This window comes from Carcharodon carcharias, chromosome 20, assembly GCF_017639515.1.
Source record: "Carcharodon carcharias isolate sCarCar2 chromosome 20, sCarCar2.pri, whole genome shotgun sequence".
NCBI classification, from domain to species: domain Eukaryota; kingdom Metazoa; phylum Chordata; class Chondrichthyes; order Lamniformes; family Lamnidae; genus Carcharodon; species Carcharodon carcharias.
This window is the reverse complement of record NC_054486.1, coordinates 73,226,834-73,245,020: the sequence shown is the minus strand read 5'-3', so window position 1 is coordinate 73,245,020 and position 18,187 is coordinate 73,226,834.

The window sequence follows — 18,187 nt, the reverse complement described above, 5'->3', positions numbered from 1 at the left end:
AAAGATCTCTACTTTTGGCACATGGATAGTCAAAATCAGCCGAGAGGGTTCAAAACTTGCAAGTTGGATGGAGAGACAGAGAGACAGAGACAAAGAGACAGAGAGAGAGAGCGGAGGGGTGAACCCACTCAGGGTCATGTTTCCTCAGTGTCTCATTTGCCTATGCTCTGGTCTGCAGAGAAAACAGGTGCATAAACACACAAAGGGTTAGCTGAGATAAAAGCAAAATACTGTGGATGCTGAAACTCTGAAACAAAAACAAAAATTGCTGGATAAACTCAGCAGGTATGACAGCATATGTGGAGAGAAAGAGTTAACATTTCGAGTCCAGATGACCCTTTGTCATCTGGACTCGAAACGTTAACTCTATCTCTTTGTCATCTTTGTCATCTGGACTCTCCACAGATGCTGTCATACCTGCTGAGTTTTTCCAGCAATTTTTGTTTTTGTGTCAAAGAGTTAGCTGGTTTGTCACAAGACCCTCTCTCTCCAACTGGCCAGTGACCCAAATATGGTCATTGCTAGTCATTTCCAGTTGCCTGGCTTACATGATTGGATTACATCTGGGCAAATTCCTTTCATAGTCAGAGCCCCATTGTACAAGTGATTGTGTCTCATGGTTTGTCGCATTCAGTTGAGTACCCAGGTGATTATCTAAATGCTTTCCTAATGGAGTGGCAGATACCCCCTTTCATACTCCTTCAAGGCAAATTATTTCTGGTGAGGCTTTGCAGACAGGTTGTCTCCATTTCAATGGATTTGGTCAGTAAGAGGCACACAGTCAGTGAGGGGAGACTTCGGCTTGAGTAAGACAGAGACCTGGGACAAAAACAGAAAATGCTGTTAAAACTCAGCAGGTCTAGCAGCATCTGTGGAGAGAAAGACAGACAGAGTTAACATTTCAAGTCTGTATGACCCTTCTTCAGAGAGTATACTTGGGAATTTGGTTGGTGCTTAATGGGAAAGATGTGCGTTAAGTAAGGTTTACTGCAATAAATGAAGTGTGCTGAGTGGAGAGTTTGGTGAAGTCTTCAGTATTTGATTGGAGCAGATAAACTAGTGAATGCTTTATTATTAGCTTTATCAGTATTGTAAATTTACTGGCAGTGTCAAAATCTATTGGGGGCTGTAGGCTTTATTAATTATAACTAGTTAATTAACAATTAATTAATTAGCAATTATTAATTAATTCAGACATATTGGAGATAGCAGGGCAGGTGATATGCTGCGATGGAAGCTATGGGGATACTGGTGTGATCCTGGGCAAACACACCTGCAGTAAGTGTATGTGGCTGTAGGGACTTTGGCTCCGAGTCATTGAGCTGGAAGTGGAGCTGAACACACAACGGCATATCAGGGAGGAGGAAAGTTACCTGGACACTTCATTCCAGGAGGCAGTCACACCCCTGAGGAGAGGGTCTTCTGATTTGGTCAGTGGTCAGGGACAGGAAGATGTAACTGCAAGTGAGGCAGAAAAGGGGACCCAGAGGGCAGGAGCGCAGGAGCAATTGCCCAACAGGTTTAAGGTTTTTTCAACTTGTTTGGGTGAGAGTGGAGGATGCAGGGTTGGTGAGCTAACTGATCATAGCACTGTGGTACAGGAAGCTATTCAAGTGGGGGGGAGTTACAAGGAATATAGTGGTAGTAGGGGACAGTATAGTCAGAGGGATTGACACCATTCTCTGCAGCAATTAGCATGAGTCCAGACGGCTGTGCTGCCTGCCCAGTGCCAGGGTTCGGGACATCTGCTCGGGGCTGGAGAGGAACTTGCAATGGGACGGGGAGGACCCAGTCGTCGTGATCCATGTTAGTACCAACTACATAGGCAGCACAAAGGAAGAGGTTCTGCATAGTCAGTATGAGGAGCTTGGCACCAAATTAAGGAGCAGAACCTCAAAGGTCATAGTCTTTGGATTATCACCTGAGCCACGTGCAAATTGGCATAGGACAAATCAGATTAGGGAGATGAGTGTGTGGCTCAAAGCCCGATGCAGGAGAAGTGGGTTTCAGTTCATGGGCACTGGCACCAATACTGGGGAAAGTGGGATCTGTACTGTTGGGACGGTCTACACCTGAATGTTGCTGAGACAGGTGTTCTTGCGAGTTGCATAACTAGGGAAGTAAGTAGTGGGGGCAAAGGTACAAATTTGGGAAGATGTGGCAAATTAAAGAGTTGAGGCAAGACAAAAGAGAAAGGTATTACTACGGGAAATGAAAAACAAGCCGTGACAGGAAGGGATAGAGAGTACAAATCTAACAGTAAATCAACAGGTGAGACTAGAGATTACAAAAAGAATAAAAGGTTAAAACAAAAGGCTCTGTATTTGAATGCACAAAGCATTCGAAATAAAACAGATGAACTGAGAGCACTCATAGAAATAAATAAGTACGATTTGATAGTCATTACAGAGACATAGCTGCAGGAGGACATGGGTTGAGACCTGAATATTAAAGGGTATAGGACATTTTGGAAGGACAGGAAGTGAGGAAAAGGTGGAGGGGTGGCTCTGTTTGTTAATTATGGCATTAGTACAATAGAGAGGGATAACCTAAGTTCAGGAAACCAGGATGTGGAAACGGTTTGGGTACAGATGAGAAATAGTAAAGGCAATAAGCTACTTGTAGTGTACAGGCCCCCTAATAGTTAACACATGGTAGAATGGAGCATAAAGGAAGAAATAATGGGAGCTTGTCAGAAAGGCATGGCAATAATAATGGGAGATTTTAATTTACATATAGATTGGAAAAGTCAGATGGGCAAAGGTAGCCTAGATGAGGAGTTCATAAAATGTTTCAGGGATAGTTTCTTAGAACAGCACATTCTGGAGCCAACCAGACAGCAGGCTATACTAGACCTGGTAATGTACAAAAAGATGAGTTTAATTAATGACCTCATAGTGCAGGTGCCCCTAGGTAGCAGCAACCATAATATGATTGCATTTTACATTCAGTTTGAGGGAGAGAGGAGTGGGTCCAAGACTATGTTTTTAAACTGAAATAAGGGCAATTATGAGAGCATGAAATCTGAGCTGGCTAAAGTGAATTGGCAAATTAGATTAAGGGATAGTTCAATAGAGATGCAGAATAGATATATTCCAATGAGTAAGAAAAAGTGCAAGGGATGGACACACCATCCGTGGTTAACTAGAAAGGTTAAAGGTAGTATTAAACTTAAAGAAAAAGTATATGATTGTGCAAAGATAGATGAAAGGCCAGAGGATTGGACAGAATACAAGCAACAGCAAAGAGTGACTAAAAGATTAATAATGGGGGAAAAATTAGAGTATGAGAGAAAGCTAGCCAGAAATATAAAAACAGATAGTTAGAGTTTCTATAAATATTTTTTAAAAGAAACAAGTTAACAAAATCAGATTGATTGATTCATCAGAACCTGAAAATATTTTTGTCTATTTTATCTGTGGGCAATCGATTTTATGAGGCACTAGTTAGGCCTCATCTGGAGTACTGCATCCAGTTCTGGGTGCCATACTTGAGAAGGATGGAGTCAGTGGAGAGACAGTACAGAATGATTCCAGGGAAAAAGAACTGTAGCTATGAGGATAGATTGGAGAGGTTGGGACTGTTTTCCTCGGAGAAAAGAAGGCTGAGAGGCGACTTGATAGAGGTATTCAAGATCCTGAGGGGTATGGCCAGGGTAAAATAATGAGAAACTGAAGAGAGCATCAAGAACTAGAGGGCAGGGATTCAAAATAACTGGGAAAAGGAGTAAAAGTGATCCTAGGAATTTTTTTTTTTTTACCCTGAGGGTAGCTGGAATGAACTTCTTGAGAGTGTGATGGAGGCAGGTACGATTGAGGTATATTGAAAAGGGAATTGGATTGCTACCTGGAAAGAGAGAGAATGTGCTAGGTTACGTGGATAAGGTGGGGGGGGGCAGACTAGGTGGAATGCTCTTTCAGAGAGCCAGTGTAGACTTGATGGGCCGAATGGCGTCTTTCTGCACTGTAAAGATTCTATGATTCAAGTGAGCATTGGTCCTATAGAAAGTGAGTCTGGAGAATTAATAATGGAAAACAAGGAAATGGCAAATGAATTGAACAGGTATTTTGCATCAGTCTTCGCTATAGAAGATACAAGTAACATCCCAGAAGCAGCTATTAATCAAAAAATGGAAGGGAGGGAGGAGCTCAGGAAAATTACAATCACCAGAGAAGTGGTACTGAGGAAATTGTTGGAGCTGTGGGCTGACAGATGGACTCCATCCTAGGGTCTTAAAAGAAGTGTCTAGTGAGCTAGTTGATGCATTGGTTTTAATTTTCCAAATCTCCCATTAGATTGGAAGGTAGCAAATGTAACTCCATTGTTCAATATGAAGGGAGACAGAAAGAGGGAAACTACTGGCCAGTTAGCTTAACATCTGTCATAGGGAAAATGTTAGAAGCTATTATTAAAGAAGCTATAGCAGGGCACTTGGATAAGTTCAAGTTAATCAGGAGAGTTAACATGGTTTTGTGAAAGGGAAATCATGATTAACCAACTTATTGGAGTTCTTTGAGGGAGTAACGTGCTGTGGATAAAGGGAAAGCGGTGGGTCTACTGTACTTATATTTTCAGAGGGTATTTGATAATGTGCCACATCAAAGGTTATTGCAGAAAATAAAAGCTTGAGGTATAGGGGGTAACATATTGGCATGGATAGAAGATTGGCTGGCTAACAGGAAGCAGGGAGTAAGCATAAATGGGTCTTTTTTCAGCTTGGCAAGATGCAATGAGTGGTGTGCCAGAGGGACTGGGAGCCTCAGTGCTGGGGCCTCAGCTGTCTATAATTTATATAAACGACTTGAATGAAGGGATGGATGGGAAGGTTGCCAAATTTGCTGATGACACAAAGATTAGTAGGAAAGTTAGTTGCAAAGAGAACATAAAGAGGCTACAAAAAGATATAAGCAAAATACCGCAGATGCTAGAAATCTGAAACAAAAATAAAAATAGCTGGAAAAACTCAGCAGGTCTGACAGCATCTGTGGAGAGGAACACAGTTGACGTTGAGTCCGTACGACTAATTTGTTTGTTCTATGTTCATAGAAGGTGCAATAATGCAAATGTTCAGCCATTTTTGACTGTGACTTCAAGTCATTGGAATGTGGCTTTAGTGTTTTACAAAATGCATTTAGTGGTTTCCTATGAACCAGTAAATTCGTAAAGTCAATTTTTCATAAAGCATGGCTTGATAACAGTCACAAAGCAAATGTGGCTGCACTTCAAAAGTAATCCCATGGTTGTAAAGAGCTTTGGGAAGTCCTGAAGATATGATAAGACTATATGAAAGTAGGCCTGGCAGTAGATTTTGGTTTAACTTGACCATTTTTAGGATATTTTCATACTATATTCACTGTACTAAGCTAACAAGGTCAAGATGCCATTTCGTATTAGCACTAGGCCAAAGAAGCCATTTCGTATTCTGTACTTAACAATCACTCACATGTATTGAACACAGAATTGCTGCATAATTATTAGAGCTGGTATACCCTCAGATTTACCCATCATCTTCTATTTGTATGAAATAATAACATTTAAACTACAACATTCACTTTTGGAGCAAAGGATGCTTCAAGCTCAATCATAACATTTTTTGAAGGTGCAAAACTTTGAGCTATTGAATGAAGTGAATTTTAACACCATGGTGCTGAGAATTGTTCTGAGCAGCTGCATTGCCAGTTATGATTATAATGAGGAAAGAGATTTGCTACACTGCTTGAGCTAAAAGCCTTCAAACACAAACACTTTAATCTAGTGACCAATTTGTCATGTGTGATGCATATTTTGTTGTACCCTTCTGTAATGATGGGGAACCTAAAACTGCAAGGAGGGTTAGACTGTGGAAATGCAAAGAAAAAAATGTTAACTTTCAAGTTCATTAAATAAATGTAATATCAAACTGATAACTGTTCAGGGTTTGCATTATTTTTCCTCACTCCAAACAACAGTCTAACTTAATCACTGTACCAAAAGTAATGTTGCCTATAGCTACACTTAACATTACCAAATTGACATCCTGAGATTTGCATTTGCTGTTTAATTTTTTTTTACTTTTTATTTTAAGGCCAGTGTAGGTTAAGCATTATATTAAACAATTATGTTCTCTATTTGCTGTTTTTGTTTTCATATCAAAAATAATTATTGCAGGGGAATTCTAGCTCATCACAAGAGTGAAAGGTTTCAGCAGGTGGTGCTAGCTGATAAGAACCAATGCAGACTAACTGAATACAGAGTAGCCTTGGCCAAACTCCTAACAAAACACACAAAATACTATTGAGCATCAAATGTTACAGAGCTAAAACACTTAGCCTGCCCCATTTCCTGAGATTATATGGCATGAACAATTTATCTTCCTAAAACTTTAGAATTGACTGCTGTACAATTTCTGTACAAGGTAACAACAACAACACCACAGTCAGGCCATCCAGATTTTCATTCATTTTAACCTGAACAACAATATCAGCTTTTATGTAAAAAGTGTGGGTGGTGAGGGGCTTTAATTCCAAGAAAACAGATGAGTTTAGTTCAGGTGGGAGCTTAAAAAGTGTTTAAAAATTTGAATCCAGATCGCAGCTTACCTCCAAACACCACCACCCATCCCACCTTCAGGAGGTGGGTTTGCAATTTAAATATTATAATGAGGCTGCCTGCCTCATATTTATCCACCATTTCCCATTTAACTCTGGGCAGCTGTGTTTTTTCAAACATAGGGAAACCCAACAATTAAAAGAGGGCAAGAACTGCTGGATCCAGGAAAGCACATTTCCACTTACCTTGTGTGTCTGCTTCCCAACCACCGCGATCAGACACCACCAGCCACCACCCCCACCCCCAACCCCGGCAACCTCCCTCCTGAGGCCTCCAATACCCACCCAAGGCTTCTGATATCTCCTCTCTGTTCCGTGGCCTCAGATATCCTTGCCCTTCCAAGGTCTCTGTCAACACGACCCCCCCTGCTGAGGTTGATACCCCCTACCCATCTGGTGTGCACTCCCCCCCACCCCCCCCAGGAATCTGACTCCCTATCCCCTAACCCACTAGACCCCATTTCCAACTCAAGGCCTTCAATCTCCCCGAGGACCCTGCCCAACCTCTGCTACACAGAAACCCCCAATCCTACCCCCACCCCCACCCCAAACTGCGGGGGCCTCAGTTTCCTTAGGTCTCCGATCTCCAACCCCTCCTCCACCACAAGATTGGATACCCCCTCACACCCCCACCACCCCTCCCACTGGGGTCAGGAATTAAAGGCCCCACAACTCCCACCCCACATCAGGGCTCAGACCTATCTGGTCCTGTGGTCTTTTCTCCAGCATTCCTATCCTAATTGGAAGCCAAACCTGGATCAAACAGAGAACCTCAGTGACATCCACATATAAACTGTGGAGTTAAAACTCCACATTATGCAGGGAAACCCTGCCTTCTGGGTTTCCCATTGTCCCCCCCTAACCTACTTCCTACACTGCAAGCTGGTGAAAAAGTTAAAATTCCTTGTGTCTCTGGTATTTAACTTTAGATTCAAAGTAACCACAATTTTGTTTTAAAAAAACTCCTAATATCTGGCACTGAAAGGCCAACTGAGTTCATAAATTCAAGCCCTCGTGATGCCTGAAGATACAACATTTTGACCCAAAAATGAGAAATGTCAAAAGCTGATCCAAGCTTCAAACGTTTACAAATGTTTTAAGCTCTCTATTTCTGATATACCAAAAATTTTAATTTATTGCATAAATGTGATCAAAATACAATTACTTCATTGATCACCATTCAAATCATTAAATGCCTCAAATTATAATCCTAGTCAAATGCTTTGTAAGGAACACTTCCAAATAATAATGCTTCTTTGAAACCTGACTCTGGTATCATAACCCAATATCGTGTGAGATCATTGGCAAGAAAAATAATAGAAACCATTCTAAGAAAGGGAAAAAGCCTATATAGCAATAACTTATTAAGAAACAGCGAGCATAGATTTCATCAGACTTCTTAGGGGAATGATAAATAAAGTACATCTTCCAACGATTTAGTTTACTGTGGATTTCAGAAAGCCTTTGACAATGGTAGAAGTGACAAAATACCAATAAAGCAAAAAACATAAGCAGCAGAAATCCAAGGTAGAATATCGGATTGTATAAGAAGTTGAAAGTAAACTCCAGGTGCAGAGTTTTTCGCTTACTGTTCAGGTACGCGCCTGAGCCACTCCAACATGAAATGGTGTATGATGACATCAGGCGGTGTCCTAACATCATCACGCATTCATGCAGTACTTTGGTTGGCGGGCATGTGCTAAACTCGGAAGCACGCCCGCCGACAATTAAGAGGGCAATTCAGCCCATTAACGGTGCAATTTACAGAGATTTTTTGTTGCCCATAACGGTTGGTGGGCAGGCGAATCGGCCAAGCAGCCCTTTCGTTTTCAGGAAACCTCATCGGGCTTGGATGTGGTTTCCGTTATTAAATAAAACAAAAATGTATGGACAGAATGTTCATATTGTACATGTTCTGGTGACTGATTCTGCTGCGTGGGCATTTTTTATTTTACTGGATTTTACTTTTTATTGCGTTTAAATTCTTCAGCTCCCCGAGGCAGCTCTCTGCCTTCAGAGAGCTTTCTGTGAGCGCTCCCCGGTGCCTGCGCTAACTTCAGCGCTCGCCCACTTCCCGCCCCCATCCCGTCAGCGCTGATCCTTTCAGTGCACATTTCACTCTGGCTGGCTGTTAATTGGCTGAAATTGCGGTCGGGGGCTGATTGCGGTCAGGTGTCCATTCCCCAACCGCTCCCAGGCCCGCCGATCGCAGGCGCCCGCCGAACTAAAAGTCCTGCCCCTGAAATACGTGTTATCCAACTGAGCTGTTCGGAGTTCCTTTATGTCATTTTGGATTCAGCTGCATGAGATCCTACTACCTTTTTAACATGAGTTAGCAACAACAATAAATTACATATGTATAGCATTTTTAACAGAGCAAAAATGTTTGAAGGGCACTTCACAGGAACATAATCAGACAAAAAAATAACACCAAGAAAATCTGCCTCTGATTTGTCACCCTGCTTAGGTGACGTCTAGTACTGGATGACCAGAAATTTTCTCCAACTAAATGTGGAATAGATTGAAGCCATTGTTTTCAGTCACCACCACAAATTTGGTTCCTTTGCCACTAACTCTATCCCTTTCTGCCCTCTGGACCTGACTGTTCACAACATTGAAATCCTACTTGACCCTGAGATAAGCTTCTAAACACACCCGCTCCACTGCCTGTTTCCATCTCTATAACACTGTTCATCTCCATCTCTATCTCAGCTCACCTGTTGGTGGAACACTCATCAATTCCTCTGGCACCGGGAGCCTCAACCACAGTGGTAGGAGAGCACACATTTAAATAGCTAAATGAAGATACCCTACCATTGAATCTGGAGCAGCTAACCACTAAATTGAAGATATACACTGGAGAATCTATTGAGGTAAAGGGCATTGCCACAGTACTAGTGTCATATAGGCAACACAGCCCAGCTTCCAGTGATAATAGTGACAGGGGAAGGACCTAGTCTTCTAGGCCGAGACTGGTTAGAGAAAACCAAGCTTGACTGGTCTGAAATATTTCACCTGAAAGCCAGAGGAGTTCCTGAACTGCTAAGGAAATACAATAGTGTATTTCGGGATGAATTAGGGGAGTTAAAAGGCTTGCAAGCAAAAATATAAGTGGATCCTCAGATGACACCACATTTCTTTAAGGCCAGACCTGTGCCTTATGCATTGAAGGAGAAGGTGGATGCAGAACTGTGCCAGTTAGAAAAGCTGGGCATCATCCAGCCAGTCCAATTCTCAGAATAGGCAGCACACATAGTTTCAATGGTTAAGCCTGACCAAACCATATGCATTTGCAGGGTAATTTGACTGTAAACAAAGCAGCCAAACTAGATAAGTACCCCATTCCAAGGATAGACGGTTTATATGCAAAGCTAGCTGGAGGCAAACCCTATACAAAATTGGATATGAGTCATGCTCTCCAACAATTGGAGCAGGATAACACATCTAGAGGATATGTGACTATCAACACACACAAGGGTCTTTATCAGTATATCCGCCTACCCTTGGAGTGTCATCTGCATGTGCAATGACGAGTCTTTTAAAGGACTTCCCTGAGTGGTAGTATATCTAGATGATGTTCTGATCACAGGGTCAACTGAGACCGAACACTTGGCCAACCTGGAGGAGGTGCTGAGATTCATGGAAGCCAGAATATGATTAAAGAAAGAAAAATGTACATTTCAAGCACCCGAAGTTACTTACCTGGGTCACAGGGTGGATGCCATGGGTTTGCAGACGGTAAAAAAGAATGTTCAGGCAACAAAGGTGCACCCTCACCATCCAATGTAACCAAACTCAAGTCTTTCCTGGGTATGATCAACTACTGTGGCCGCTGCTTGCCAAACTTATCAACTGTGTTAGCACCATTACACTTGTTAAAACAGAATCACCTTTGGTTGTGGAATTCACAACAGGAAGAAGCCTTTGTGAAAGTAAAGAAACTGTTGCATTCATCATGTCTATTGGTACACTACGCCCCCTCAAAAGAATTGGTATTAACATGTGATGCTTCTCCTTATGGTGTAGGAGCTATGTTATCACATAGAATGGAAGATGGATCAGAAAGTTCAATTGTCTATGTCTCCAGAACCCTCTCCACAGCTGAGAAGGGTTATTCCCCACTAGAAAAGGAAGGTTTATCGGTGATATTCGGAGTGAAGAAATTCCACCTGTGTCTGCATGGATGACATTTCACCATAGTGTCAGACTATAAACCATTAATGGGTTTATTCAGTGAGGATAAAGCTATTCCCCCATAGCATCAGCAAGAATAAAACATTGGGCTTTGATATTACCTGCATATACCTTTATGCACCATCCTGGTTTACATATTGCAAATGCAGATGCACTCAGTCATTTCCCGTTACCAGACAGCATTGTACATGCTCCAGTGCCACAAGAAGTTGTGCTAGTACTGAATTACTTGGATTCTTTGCCTGTGTGCGAGAAGCAAATTAGAAATTGGGTGAACAGAGATCCAATTTTTTGAAAGTCAAATATCTCGTTTTGCAAGGGTGGTCAAATTCACCTATATCTGAAGAGATGAGACCATTTCATGTCTGAAAAACAGAGTTAAGTTATCAGGATGGAATTTTGTTGTGGGGATCAAAAGTAAAGGAAGATAACCACTCTTGACAGAGCTCCACAATGCGCATCCAGGCATATTGAAGATGAAAATGCTTGCGCTAAGCTATGTCTGGTGGCCAGGCATTGATTGAAAGCATGGTCAAGCACTGCCACCATTGTCAGAAACAACAGAAGTTGCCTGTTTCAGCTCCACTGCATCCAAGGAAGTGGCCTGGTCAACCCTGGATTAGACTACATATTGATTATGTAGGACCATTCTAAGGTACCATGCTTTTGTTGATTGTAAGTGCACATTCTAAATGGATGGATGCATATGAAGTCAGGTAACCAACATCAAGCGCAACTATCGAGAAGCTGCGTCATTGTTTTAGATTACACGCCTACTGGAAAGCATTGTTTCTGATAACGGTGAAGGCTTTAACAATACAGAGTTTCAGAGATTCATGAATTTAAATGGAGTCAGACATATTAAAACAGCCCCATACCATCCCTCATCAAATGGTTTAGCTGAGAAAGTTGTGCAAACTTTCAAATCTGGAATGAAGAGGTTATCAGAAGTACTCTAGAAACTTGACTTTCCCATTTTCTTTTCAGTTATTGTACAACGCCACGTTTGATTATGGGTTCAACAACCATCTGAATTATTGATGAAACACTGCCCACGTATAATATTAAGTCTGGTGTTTCCAAACTTAGAGTAGAAGGGAGAGAGGAACTAGAGAAATCAAAAATTGAATCACGATATGTATAGCAAAGCTTGCACATTTACTGTAGGAGACACAGTATTCATGCAGAATTTTGGGAGTGGACCTTGTTGGGTTCCTGGAACCATTGTTTCAGAGACTGGTCCCTTATCCTTCCAAGTGGAAGAAAGAATTGTTCAAAAACACATGGACCATATTTGTGATAAAGAGACATTCCAACAACCAACTATCTCACCCGTGATTAACGTCGAACCATCAATCTCTGAGGTGACAGATCGACCTAGAAAAGACATACCTGATGTCTCTGTAGAGTTGCCTAACCCAGAACTGCCACTTTCTAGTGATATACCTCATGCTGCTATTCCTGATCATGTTGATCATGTGGAGGAACCTCAGCTACACTGCTCTAACTGGATAAGGAAAGCTCCTCAGATACTTAATCTTTAAACACCTGAAGTTGTACATATGTTTTTGAATATTCAAATAGCCTCAGTAAATAGAAACCATAAAAAAACTAAAGGGGGAGGAAATATAGTAACTGAAGGTTTAGCCTCTCCTGCTGTCTATTAGGGGTCATGTGATGTTCTTGGAGGCTCTGACCAATAAGCCCTAAGCGTGGGTAATTCAGAGGGGCGGGGTTTCCAGAAGAGAGCCCTGATCGAGTATGTAGCACCTGAAAAGCTTTCTGTAATAATGCTTATCTGTTTCTTGTTGAAACTTGTCTGGTCCGTCAAGTCAGTACAATATCCTAACTCACAACAAGTCCCATTCCCCATTACACTTGCATTCATTGAACTTCATTAGTCCAGCAATGCCTCAATTTTAAATTCTTATTATTGTTTTCAAATCCTTCCCTGACCACAACACTCCATCTCTGTACTTTCCCGTCTGAGATCTCTGCACTCCTTCAAATCTAGCCTTTTGCAAATCCCCCAATTTCAATCCACCACTCCTTAAAACTCTCTGTGCCTTTTTCCTCCTGTAAGACACTCTTCAAAACCAAACTCTAACTACCCTAATATCTCACATGGCTCAGTGCCAAATATTGTTTGAGAATGTCTCTGGATGTTTTACGACATTAAAGGTGCTGTACAAGCACAAGTTGTTGAGATATTAGTATAATAGTAGGGTCTGGTACATACAGGGTCAATGTGGGACTGAGTACAGTACTGCCCACACAGTGATGTAAGAGGGTACATGACCCTGAGCCAGGAGCTGTCTAGAGATGAACAGAGATGTGTAAAGACCTAGACGGAAGTCCCAAATAATTTACTTTTCGAAGATGTGGACACTTTTCCAGAACTGTATCAGTGGCTGGTAGTGAATAACAAGGAAGAAATTCTGTGCCAGGAGGACCAAGGAAAAGCAGAGATTCACTCAGAAAATGGTCTCATCAAAGCTGAGTTGAATGAACTTAACCTCAAGTAGAACCAGGCATGACAGCAGATGAAAAAGGCATGCACAGGGCTTGTTGCCTTGAAAGACACTTTGACCAACCAACATGTGCCCTTGGCAAAACATGAGGAGTGGGAAAAGACGACGAATGCTACTTCAGGAAAAAGTGGTGCTGGAACTATCAGCAATAACAAAGCTATACACTGACAGAGACATTCAGAAAACAGGAGCTGAACAAGAAATTAAACAGTTGAAAGAGCAGTTAATCATCCTTCAGGACCAGATTCAAAAATAATGATTATAAAAATAATTAAAAATAAAAATAATTTTATTCAAAAAGAACCCATAACCCTTCGGCAACACGACGGAATAAAGATTACCTTGAGCAGCAGAATGGCAGAACTAACTCAATGAGACTCTGCTAAATTACAAAAAAACTCAAAATGAAGCACTTGAGCTTTGCAACAAAAAGAAAACCTTGTTTGTTGAAGGACCATCATGTACTACAAGGACCCTTCAGGTCCAAGTTTGTCCTTCAGGAACATTACAAAGTGAGACAAAATGAATTTAATGCCACTCTAAAAGAACGGAGCTCAGTTTTCAGAGAAGACTGAGGAATGTTCACTATTCTGGGAGGGAGCTGAAATGTACAAGAACGAGGCTGCAGCACTGAAGCAAACAGTTGCACATTTGGAAGGAACCTTGGAAAAACACTACATTCACAAAGAGATATACAAAGAGGAGAAAATCCAGAACATGGAATACCAAGCAAAGGTAGAAGTTCTCACCAAAGAGCATGAGGTCTTTCAAAAACAATTGGCAGAAACACAATTATCGAATGCAACGTTGAAAGGTAGCACAGGGTAATTATATTCTGCAAAGGAAAAACTGATCAGTAGAGAAAATACAATATGAAGCAGCAAACAGATTGTTGCACTGATTTACATTGTCCATAATCAGCCTCTATCTCTTCTGAGCAGGGATGCTTGTGTAGCCCTCAACTTCCTCCAAATGGCAGACGATGTCAAGACCACCACAATTATCAGCCAGCCGGAACAACATGGTCCTGAGTCCACTCTGATTTTGCCTGTGATTGCTCTTGTCTTTTTGTGGAGCAGGTTTGTCCATCATCATTCCAGGTCCAGGAAAGTCCCCGAAGGTCAGACCAACCTACTGCACATGAGATTACTATAGCACCTCCGATGGAAGTGGTACCAGAGAAGGATCAACAGTCTGAGGAACCTCTACCTCCAACTACAATGATGGTACAGTTGGTAGACACACCAACTACTGTTCACACATGGCAACTTCCAGCCAGTGTGCCAGAACCACAAGGGATGCTGGAACCTCATAGAAGTCTTGCATCATCAACAACAAAACACAGAGGTGAGCATGCTACTTAATCTTCTTGTTGGCACAGGAACGCCCTTCCTCAGTTTCAGAGAACTTCCTGATTGCCCAAGTGGAAAAGGAAGAAAAGGCACCACAAGCAGACAAATACCATTTTCAACCACCCTGTAAGAAAGGATCAAGAGTAACAACAACCATGCACTGCCAAACCAGCCAGACCAACCAGGCATGATTTAACATCAAGCAATGGAAGAAACAGATGAAACAATACTCAAACACCAGTCCAACCTCCAAGCCAACAACAAAAACCAGAACCACCAGAGCCTACCACTCTCCTGACAGGACGGCAAACAAGATATGGAGGAGTTATAAGGCCCCCTGACCACCTGAACCTCTAACTTGAAAGACTTGGAGGGAGGAGTAGGGGTAGCAAGAATTTTGTTAATGTTAATACTGTAAGTAATAATGTAGAATAACATTAAGTTTGTAACAATAAGGTAAAAGGACAAGACTTATAATAATATAAGACTTGAAGTAAACTAAAGTAACTTTATATCCATGACTAAAGACTTGGGGGGAGGTGTAGGATCTGATACAAACAGGGTTAACGTGGGACTGATGACAGTACCGCCCACACAGTGATGTAAAAAGACATATGACCCAGAGCCAAGGGTAGCCTGGAGATGTGTAAAGACCTAGGATGGAGTTGGCTCCATAGCTGTACCCTCTACTATATGTATGTATATAGTTATGAGTTGTTAATAAAGACTTGCTGTAATATAATCAAGATTCTGAAGCATACTTCATGGTGTCTGAAGCATGATTCTTCAATTAGGGCAGGTGGCTGAAAGTCTGGGAAAAGTGGTAGGTTTTAAGTATGATCTCTAAGGACAAGAGAGATGGACAAGCAGAGACATTTATGGAGAGAATTTGAGAGCTTACTGTAGGCAGCCAATAAACATTCCATAGATTTTTAAAATGATTAAAAAAAAGGTCTTAATTTTATTTTTTAAAGTTTATGATACTTCAGTTTCTACCTTAATCCCATGGGAAGTTCCAATCTTTATTTCTCTCTCTGAAAAATGATTAAAAAGTGAACAATGATTAGTTGTTTTTACTTTTTGGTTTGCTGTCTGAGAAGCCTTCAATCCGATTGGCTGCTCGGCCTGCTTAATGGCTTCTCTGCACCTAGAAGCCAGAGACTCTCTACAGATGGGGCCAGAATTAAACAACATTGTTATAGGGCATAACAATCACACCAAACCTGCTAAATCTTTGTGGGCAGCTTCCTTCAGGTCAGTGACAGGTGCCATCCCTTTGTCACTGACTTCAAAATCTGGGAAAATGAATCTGCTTCAACTATCCTTTTGAATATTGTGTTCCAGAACATAACTTGTTGTGTTGAAGACTTTCCTCATTTCCCTAAGATAAAAGCAAAAAACTGCAGAAGCTGGAAATCCAAAACAAAAACAAAAATACCTGGAAAAACTCAGCAAGTCTGGCAGCATCTGCTGGGAGGAACACAGTTAATGTTTCGAGTCTGAATGACCCTTCAACAGACTAAGTAAAAATAGAAGAGAGGTGAAATATAAGCCTGTTTAAGGGGGTGGAGGGGGGCAGGACAAGTAGAGCCAGTGATAGGTGGAGATAACCAAAAGATGTCACAGACAAAAGGACAAAGAGGTGTTGAAGGTGGTGATATTATCTAAGGACTGTGCTAATTAAGGGTAGAAAGCAGGACAAGCAAGGTACAGAAAGCCTTAGTGGGGGTGGGGTGGGGTGAAGGAATCAAAAAAGGCTAAAAGGTAGAGATAAAACAATGGATGGAAATACATTTAAAATAATGGAAATAGGTGGGAAAAGAAAAATCTATATAAATTATCGGAAAAAAGGGGGGGATCGGAAAAGGGGTGGGGATGGAGGAGAGAGTTCATTATCTAAAATTGTTGAACTCAATATTCAGTCCGGAACTTGCACTTCCCTCAATTTAGTCTTCTGCATTCGTTGCTCCCAATGTGGTTTCCTCTACAATGGAGAGACCAAATGCAGATTGGGTGACCGATTTGCAGAACGCCTTCCTTCGGTCTGTCCGCAAGCATTACCCTGACCTCCCTGTCACTTGCCATTTCAACACTCCATCCTGCTCTCATGCCCACATGTCCGTCCTTGGCTTGCTGCATTGTTCCAATGAAGCTCAATGCAAATTGGAGGAACAGCACCTCATCTTCTGACTAGGCGCTTTACAGCCTTCCGGACTGAATATTGAGTTCAACAATTTTAGATCATGAACTCGCTCCTCCATCCCCACCCCCTTTCTGATCCCCCCCTTTTTTCCAATAATTTATATAGATTTTTCTTTTCCCACCTATTTCAATTATTTTTAAATGTATTTCCGTCCATTGTTTTATCACTACCTTTTAGCCTTTTTTGATTCCTTCACCACCTTCAACACCTCTTTGTCCTTTTGTCTGTGACATCTTTTGGTTATCCCCACCTATCACTGGCTCTACTTGTCCCACCTACCCCCCCTCCCTTAAACCAGCTTATATTTCACCTCTCTTCTATTTTTACTTAGTTCTGTTGAAGGGTCATTCGGACTCGAAACGTTAACTGTGTTCCTCTCCGCAGGTGCTGCCAGACTTGCTGAGTTTTTCCAGGTATTTTTGTTTTTCCTCATTTCCCTTCTGTGTCTTTGGTCACTGACCCTCCTACCAGTGGATTACGACCTTACTGATATTGGATGGTTTACATGATTAAAATTCAACAAATTCCCTGCTTGAGAAGCAGGATGTATAAAACAAGCACATATCTCGTTAAAATTATCTTAATTTATATTTGGACTTATGGACAATATAACAGTGCACTAAATTGAATGGGAGTGCACAAGTATAATATAAAGTGAAAATATTGTATATTGTAAACTTGTATATTCTTGGAGTTATGCATGAATTTCCCTGTTTCGGTCATGTGGTGGCGTTCAGTTGTGTGGGTTAAGAACAACACTTCCAAAGTTGAATAGTCGTTTTTACACTAGTCAGGAAATTCACATATTTAAGCATACACCATTGATAATTCACCCATTCCCTGTTTAGTTCACACCAGTTTATGCATCGAATAACCTCCTATACCAAAAATGACTCCATGTTATACTTATACAGGCGATGTAACAAACGGAATTACCTGGAAAAACTCAGCAGGTCTGGCAGCATCGGCGGAGAAGAAAAGAGTTGACGTTTCGAGTCCTCATGACCCTTCGACAGAACTTGCGTTCGAGTCCAAGAAAGAGTTGAAATATAAGTTGGTTTAAGGTGTGTGTGTGGGGGGCGGAGAGATAGAGAGACAAAGAGGTGGAGGGGGTGGGGGGTGTGGTTGTAGGGACAAACAAGCAGTGATAGAAGCAGATCATCAAAAGATGTCAACGACAATAGTACAATAGAACACATAGGTGTTAAAATTAAAGTTGGTGATATTATCTAAATGAATGTGCTAATTAAGAATGGATGGTAGGGCACTCAAGGTATAGCTCTAGTGGGGTTTTTTTTTTATATAATGGAAATAGGTGGG